This window comes from Stegostoma tigrinum, chromosome 44 (assembly GCF_030684315.1).
Source record: "Stegostoma tigrinum isolate sSteTig4 chromosome 44, sSteTig4.hap1, whole genome shotgun sequence".
NCBI lineage: Eukaryota > Metazoa > Chordata > Chondrichthyes > Orectolobiformes > Stegostomatidae > Stegostoma > Stegostoma tigrinum.
Window position 1 is genome coordinate 11,687,025 of NC_081397.1, and position 8,364 is coordinate 11,695,388.

Here is an 8,364-nt window from a genome sequence, read left to right on the forward strand (position 1 = left end):
CACCGATACTCTCCTCTCCACCTATCTTCTTTTGTCTCCATCTTCGGTCCGCTTCCCCGTCTCTCTCCCTATTTATTTCGGAGCCCTCTCCCCAACACCCTCTCTGATGAACGGCCTAGGCCCGAAAGGTCAGCTTTTGTGCTCCTGAGATGCTGCTTGGCCTGCTGTGTTCATCCAGCTTCACACTTTGTTATCTTGGATTCTCCAGCATCTGCAGTTCCCATTATCTCTGGATAAAGGAGAAGATAGGTGGAGAGGAGACAGACAGGTTAAAGAGGCGGTGGATGGAGCCAGTCAAGATGAGTGTACGTGGGGAGTTAGGGAGGGGATCGGTCAGTCCAGGGAGGACAAACAGGCTAAGGGGGTGGGATGAGGCTGGTAGGTAGGAGATGGGGGTAGGGCTTGAGGTGGGAGAGTGGATAGGTGGGAGGAAGGACAGGTTAGGGAGGTGAGGATGAGCTGGGCTGGTTTTGGGATGTAGGTGGGGTTGGGAAATTTTGAAGCTTGTGAAATCCACACTGATACCATTAGGCTGCAGGGTTCCCAAGCAAAATAAGTGGTACTGTTCCTGCAACCTTTGGGTGCCATCGTTGTGGCACTGCAGGAGGTCCAGGATGGACAGTCCATCTGAGGATTGGGAGGGGTAGTTAAAATGGTTGGCGACTGGGAGGTGCAGTTGTTTAGTGTGAACCAAGCCTCCGCTTGGTTTCCCTGACGTAGAGGAGGACCACACAGATAGTGGGAACTGCCGATGCTGGGGAGTCTAAGATAACAAAGTGTAGAGCTGGATGAATCAAGGGCTATGGGGAGAGTACAGGGAAGTGGAGTTGAAATGCCCAACAGCCATGATTCAGATGCCAGAGTGGACTTGATGGGCCAAATGGCCTTACTTCCACTCCTCTGTCTTATGGTCTTATGAACACAACAAGCCAAGCAGCATCATCCAGCTCTACACCTGTTATCTCAGATTCTTTTGTGTCCGATTCCTGACAAAAGATCTGGACCAAAAACGTCAGCTTTCCTACTCCTCTGATGCTGCTCAGCCTGCTGTGCTCATTCAGCTCGACACCTTGTTATCATGGAGACAGCACATGTTAGGTGTCTTTGCTACATCAAGTTTTCTGAGTGTCATAACCTATATGACAATGTGTATCAGCTCTGAACTTATTTGTATGTTGAAGCCATTCATGTAATTTGCATGTGAATAAATTTACATTTGGACTCTGGTGAAATACAAAGAAACCTAGACTTGTTTGAAAATTAAATCGACTTAATTAATTCAGTCATATAATTGGCATAAAAATATAAGAAATTAATCCTACTCAAAATCTTGGAGATGTGTTTGTTTGGCATTAGGGTATTGAAGGTGGAGATGTGGTCAATAAGTAGGAGCTTGACATAGATGCCCTTGTTATCTGGACGTTCCAGAGATGTGTGTAAAGCCAAAGAGAGGACATCGACGATGGATCTGCTGCATCAGTAGGTGAATTGCAGTGGATCAAGGTAATGTGGGAGGGTGGAGTTGATGTGACCCATGACCAACCTCTCAAAGCACTTCATAGTGATGAAAATGGATGTAAGAGCCACTGGGCAGCAGTCATTTGAGGCTTGTGGAAAAATTTGCTGACGTTCAGTGCGGGGATCTTAAAGCTTTAGCATGAACATCAGAAAATTGGAGAAGCCTCGAGCATATGAGTACAGGTAGCTGAGGGTAGGGAGGGCGGGAATTACAGAAATCAAAGAGGGCAAGACACAGAGAGAGAGAGAGAGAGAGAGCGAGAGAGACAGACAGGGAGAGACAGAGATCAGAGTGAAGAAATGATTAGCCTGGTAGGCAGTGGAAAATACATGATTTTCCATGGAACATGCAGACATCTTCGAAAAACAGGACATTGAGTTTTCAAAGTTTTGGAAATTAGTGTTATAGTTGATTTAGAGTGAATCAAATTGCTGTTCACACCATTGCCATCACCTTGCCCTTGTCAAGACAGACATGGATAAAGTTCTCAAAGCTGATAGAAAATTGAAAGCACTGGCATCCTGTGACGATGGTACGTTTCCTTCCTTTAAAAATAATGCTTGCAGCTTAATTGGCATAATAAAGAGCACAGGGGCTCTGCTTGACGCTGCCGCCTCACGGCACCAGCAACTTGGGTTCAATTCCACCCTTTGACTATCTGTGTGGAGTTTGCACATTCTTCATGTGTCCGCATGGGTTTTCTCTGGGTGCTCCAGTTTCCTCCCACAGTCAAAAGATGTGCAAGGTCGGTGGATTGGCCATGCTAAATTTCCCAAGGTGTTCAGTGATGTGTAGGTTCGGTGAGTTATAGGTGGATGGGTCTCGGTGGGATGCTTTGAGGGGCACTGTGGATATGTTGGGCTGATGGACCTGTTTCCACACTGTAAGGGTTCTCTGATTCATGATTCTATGATTTTACTGAGCACAAAGGTACAATATTAGCCCGTCATATTTGTCTCACCTCTTGACACATTGACAAGAAAGCTTTAATTTCAGTTTCTGTGCATTTTCAATGTGTCTGCTGTCTCTCACAAGGCTTGACTGTATCTCCTTCTCTAATGCACATCTCCTGTCCCCTAACAAGTAGAGGTGTCACTTGCTTTTCATTCAGTACCATCAGTAAAACAATAGCCTCCATATTCCAAGATAATAAAATGTGAGGCTGGATGAACACAGCAGGCCAAGCAGCATCTCAGGAGCACAAAAGCTGACGTTTCGGGCCTCGACCCTTCATGAAGCTTTTGTGCTCCTGAGATGCTGCTTGGCCTGCTGTGTTCATCCAGCCTCACATTTTATTATCTTGGAATTCTCCAGCATCTGCAGTTCCCATTATCTCTGATACTATTTTAGCCTCCATATTCTATCCAGCGGCTTCTCTTAACACTCACACACTGTTCTTTTTTTCCTCCAGGTATTGACCACTCATCATTTCTTATTCCTCTCCTCGTCTCATCTCTCTCACATACGCTCTCTCGATCTCTCCTCTCCCTATTCTCCCCCAACACTTCACTCAGGCACAAACAGAAGTTCACAGTCACACTATGTTGCACATGCATATCCTGTCCCTCATGCACAAACATACTATCCACACACACTGACCGCGGACAGACACACGCGGACAGACACACACACACAGAGTCACGTTCTCACTCATTCATACTCCATACTGTCATACAATCATGCATGGCCTTGCACACATTCCGTGGCACACTTGCATGCCCTGTTCGCAGGATCTTTTGCCAATGTTCATACTCTCAACTACACACAGACACACACACACAAAACTCTCCCTCACACACTTGGGCTTACAAATTCACTTGCTCTCAAGCTCACTCGCTCTCACAGACACTCTCACTGCCTCATGCATGCTGTTACACTCGCTTTTGTGCTGACTCTCGATGACACACTCTTGAGCACAGTCACTGGCGCACACATTCTGTCCTGCGCACGCTCACACTTTCGTGCACTGTCTTTGCACTCTTGAACACAATCATATGTTCACCTCTCTCTTGCACACAGTCAATTTGATTTAGAGTATTCATTATTACATGTGCCTAGGTACAGTGAAAAGTTCTGTGATGCATGCAGTATAGACAGATCATACCATACAAGGTGCATTAGTGAAATGGAACATAATGACAGCAACAGAGAAGATGCACAGAGAGCAAGATCAAAATTAGATTTAAAATTTTAAGTGTTCTATTCAGATGTCCAATAACAGTGGTGAAGAAGCTTTTCTGGGATCTGTTCACACATGAATACAAACTTTTTGACACCTTCCCTTCAGAAAAGGGTAGAAGAGAGTGTAATTGGCGGGTGAGAAAGACCTTTGATAATGTCAGTTGCTTTCCCGAGGCAGCAGGAAGTATAGGTGGAATCAATGAGTGGAAGGCTGATTTGCATGATGCACTGTGCTGTGTTCATGACTGTGGAGTCTGTTGTTTTCTTAGGAAGAACAGTTGCCAAACCATGCTATGATATGCATCCAGATAGGATGCTTTCTCTGGTACATCAATGAAAGTTGCCCTTTATATTTGAATTGCCTTAGCCTCCTGGGAAGTAGAGACATTGGTGTGCTTTTTTGCCCATTGCGACGATCTGGGTGGACCAGATTTTTCACAGTCATTGATGTGACTCCATTATGGCGTGTTAACCAGATCAACAATGTCATTAAAAATATCCTGAAGGAGGAGGACTGTAAGACGCAGCTCGATGTACACTTTGGTAAGATGAGTGATGAGGTCTTGCATCAAGTGTTCCGAGAGCTAGGCAGTGGATTAAATAGCAGAACCTCTAAAGTTGCAATCTCTGGATTATTCCTGGTGCCACATGCTGAGAAGGCAAGAAAAAGGGGAAGAAAACAGATGAATGCTTGGCTCAAGTGTTTGTGTTTGGGGAGGGATTTAGACACATGGATCTGAAGGACAATTTGTGGGGATGGTATAGCCTCTACAAGTTGGCTGGTCTGCAGCTGAAGCAGAAAGGAACCAAAATCCTTGCACAAGGGTTTGCTAATGTCGTGAGGAATTTAAGCTGTCGGCCTCCAAGCAGTGGGCAATTGAAGAGCAGGTAATTCACTGAGGGGTGAGAAAATAATAATATAAAGATTATATTAGTGGATTTCAACTGCACAACATTAGTTGAGATAACATAAAAGTTTGACTTGGGAAATAATTCTTTAAATACATTTGAGAGATTATTTAACATCACCATGTAGACGAGCTTGTAAGGGACCTACTTCTGGGACACAAAGGCAGTGTTCAAGGTGACAGTGGCTAAGTGCTTTAGTGATAGTGACCACGACAACAGACTTTTCAACATGGGAGAGGAGATCTGTTTAAAAAAAAATGTTTTTGGTTTGGGGTAAGGCATATTTGACTGAAACAAGGCAGGATCTGGGTGTAATATTTTGGGAAGTTAGTTGAGGGCGAATCTACAGCAGAAAAGGAACTGGGAGAGTAAAGGCCAGCTATGTTCCGTTTTGGGTGAAATTTATGATCAACAAGCCTGGAGAACCCTGGATCTTGAGGAATGTTCAGGACATGTTTATGACAAGTGCAAAGGGAGCAAATGAATGGATGACTAGTGACGTATAAAAATGAAGTGTGAAGATACGGTGGTGGCCAAGATTGGAAAGAATATCAAGATATTCTGCAGGCATATCAAGCAGGAGAATAACCAGGGAAAGAGTAGGGCCAATTAGAAACCGGGGTGTACGAAGGGTGATGGGGCAATCTGTGTTCAGAACTGAAGGGCATCGATACAGTCGACAAGTACCTCCCATCTGTCCTCCCTTCAAGGAGGAGCATTGATGTCTATAAAGCAGGAAAATGCAGTGTGAAATTGAAATTATTGGCTGGTTTAAAAGTGAACAAATCCCCACGCCCATATGAGTTGTTTCCAAGACTGCTGTGGGAGAAGAGAAAGAAAATCTCTTCAGAGATAGTAGGAACTGCAGATGCCGGATAATCTGAAGAAACAAGGTGTAGAGCTGGATGAGTGCAGCAGGCCAAGCAGCATTAGAGGAACAGGACGGCTGATGTTTGGAATCTGGACCCTTCTTCAGAAATGGGGCAGGGGAAGGGGATTCTGAAATAAATATGGAGAGAGGGGGAGGCGGATTGAAGATGGATAGCTGAGAAGATAGTTGGAGAGGAGACAGACAGTTCGAAGCTGCGAGGATGAAACCAGTGAAGATGAGTGCTGGTGGCGGGTTAGAACATAGAACGATACAGCGCAGAACAGGCCCTTCGGCCTTTGTTGTTGCACCGACCAGTGAACTAATATAAGCCCACCCCGCTACACCAGCCCATCAGCGCTCATCTGCTTACCCAAGGACTGTTTAAATGCCCCGAATGTGGCTGAGTGAACCACATTGGCTGGCAGGGCGATCCACGCCCTTACCACTCTCTGAGTAAAGAACCTGCCTCTGACATCTGTCTCAAATCTATTATCCCTGAATGTGTAGCTGTGCCCCTTTGTACAAGCTGAAGTCATCATCCTCGGAAAAAGACTCCCACTGCCCACCCTATCTAATCCACTGATCATCTTGTATGTCTCTATTAAATCCCCTCTTAACCTTCTTCTCTCCAATGCGAACAGACCCAAGTCCCTCAGCCTTTCTTCGTAAGACCTTCACTCCAGACCAGGCAACATCCTGGTAAATCTCCTCTGAACCTTTTCCAATGCTTCCACATCCTTCCTGTAATGGGGCGACCTGAACTGCACGCAGTATTTCAAGTAAGGCCGCACTAGCTACATCTTTTAATATACTAGCACAGAGTACATCAGGTCCCAGATACCTATCGACCTTTAACCCCATTAGTTCCCCGAGCACCTCTTCTCTGGTGATATTTCTTGTCTGCTTTTTGCTCTTTGTTCACTAAATATTTTTGAGATGGTATTTGTGCCTTTTGCTGTGAAGACTGACATAAAGTATTTATTTGTCTCATTTGCCATTTCCTGATTCCCCATTATTATTTTTGCAGCCTCCATTCTTTAAGGGATCTGCGTTCACTTTGACTTCTTCCTTCCTTTTCATTTGTTTAAATAAGCTCTTATTGTCAGTTTCTTTTCTATTTCTCGACTTTGAAATCTTTCCTTATTTCTGGTTTCCCACTAACCTTGGGCACTGACTGTTGAATTGGCAGAACATTGGAGAGAATGCTGAGGATATGGAAGTTTTGGTCTGGTGAATAGTACTCGACATGGTGCTGTTGCCCCCACTCCTGCTCAGGTGTCTCCCAGTTGAAATGCCAAATGGGACCCTGCCCATGCTCTTCACAGCTGCCCTGCAGCATTAAATGGCTGGAGGCAGGACATGGGGCGCCTCTTGGATGGAAGTTCTACCTTGTAGAACTCCTGGCCACTTAGAGCCCAGAAGAGTCTGAAGTTGCTGATGGCTGGATGGCAGGTCCCGGACGAGAGGTTCGGAGTGGTCGAGGGTTGTTCGGGGTTGTTGAAACGTTGGATGAGAGTTTAAGGGCGTGAAGTGCCTTGGATCAGGCCAAGGGGCCTGTGGATGAGGATCCCCTACCAACTCAGTTTTTCGAGGCTGGATTGTGCATGTAAAGCTCACTGCCTTCCTGATTGACATCTATCTCCTTACGCAATAAATTGCCATCAATTGGTCTCAGCAGGCCAAAGGATAGGCAGGCTGCTTGACAGTTCCCCAGAAGTTCCACACATGTACGCACAAGTGCCCTCCAGATTTTATGTGCTCCTTCCCACCTTTGTATTTGTGGGATGGGGCTGTATAATGGAGCTCGTACAGTGCTAAAACGAAGAAGTTATCCTGAACCTTGAAATAGGACTGGAATGATGCACCCAAATCTGGGACTAAACTTCAAGAGTAATAATTTTGGTAGTATTGAGTAATAATGATGAAATTTACCCAACCTGTTTTAGGATTGTGACATTTTATCAACAAATTTAGCTAATGCTATTTTCATTGGAGTACAGGGGATTAATAAGTAGTTAATGGAGACATAAAGGATTATGATTGGTTGGGATAAGATAAACATGGAGAGGCTGTGTTCCCATGGCTGGTGGATGATGTTACAAGGAGAAGGGAATGCATTCATGTTTTGGGGAAAAGATGTAGGGCGATGTAGAGGGGAATTTTTTTCAAGCAGTGAACGTTCATGGGCCAGGATCTCTCTGCCTGTGAAAGGGTTAGAAGCCGAGAAAATCAACGATTTCACTCAGATGAATGCATATCTCTGGGAGCTTCATTCCTCATATTGCCATTAGATTTTATTTATGGAGGTTCTGTTGTATTTGGAGTGGTTCGATTGGCATTCCATGTTTTGACCATGTTTGCCAGATTTTGTTGGCATCATGTGAACTAAAATGAATTGATACTTGTTTAACTACTAATTGTTTTTGGTAGATGCTGTAGAACATACCATGTGTATGACAAAAGAGCAAAATTACAAGAGAAATCTAGTTCAAAACCGAGGTAACAGAGCGCCTTTTTAAAATGAACAAGAATGTGTGATGAACACACTTCATAGCTGCAACCTAGTGTGATTTAAATGAATGCTGATTACCAGCAGTGAAATAGGGGTTGTAAGATCCACTATTTGAAACGAGTAAAGAGCCAATTAGTTTGTACTTTGGATTTGGGTGTAGTGAGAATGCACGTCGGTTGAAAGAGATGGATGTTTTAGTTTAAATTGTACTGAGTCCTGCTTCATAAATATAAAGGAGGGCTTCATAACATACAAAGCTACTGTTCCTCCACCATTGTTCTGCAGAAATTACTGAACCAAACGACAGAATATGACCAGCATCATAAGACCATAAGACATAGGAGTGGAAGTGAGGCCATTCGGCCCATCAAG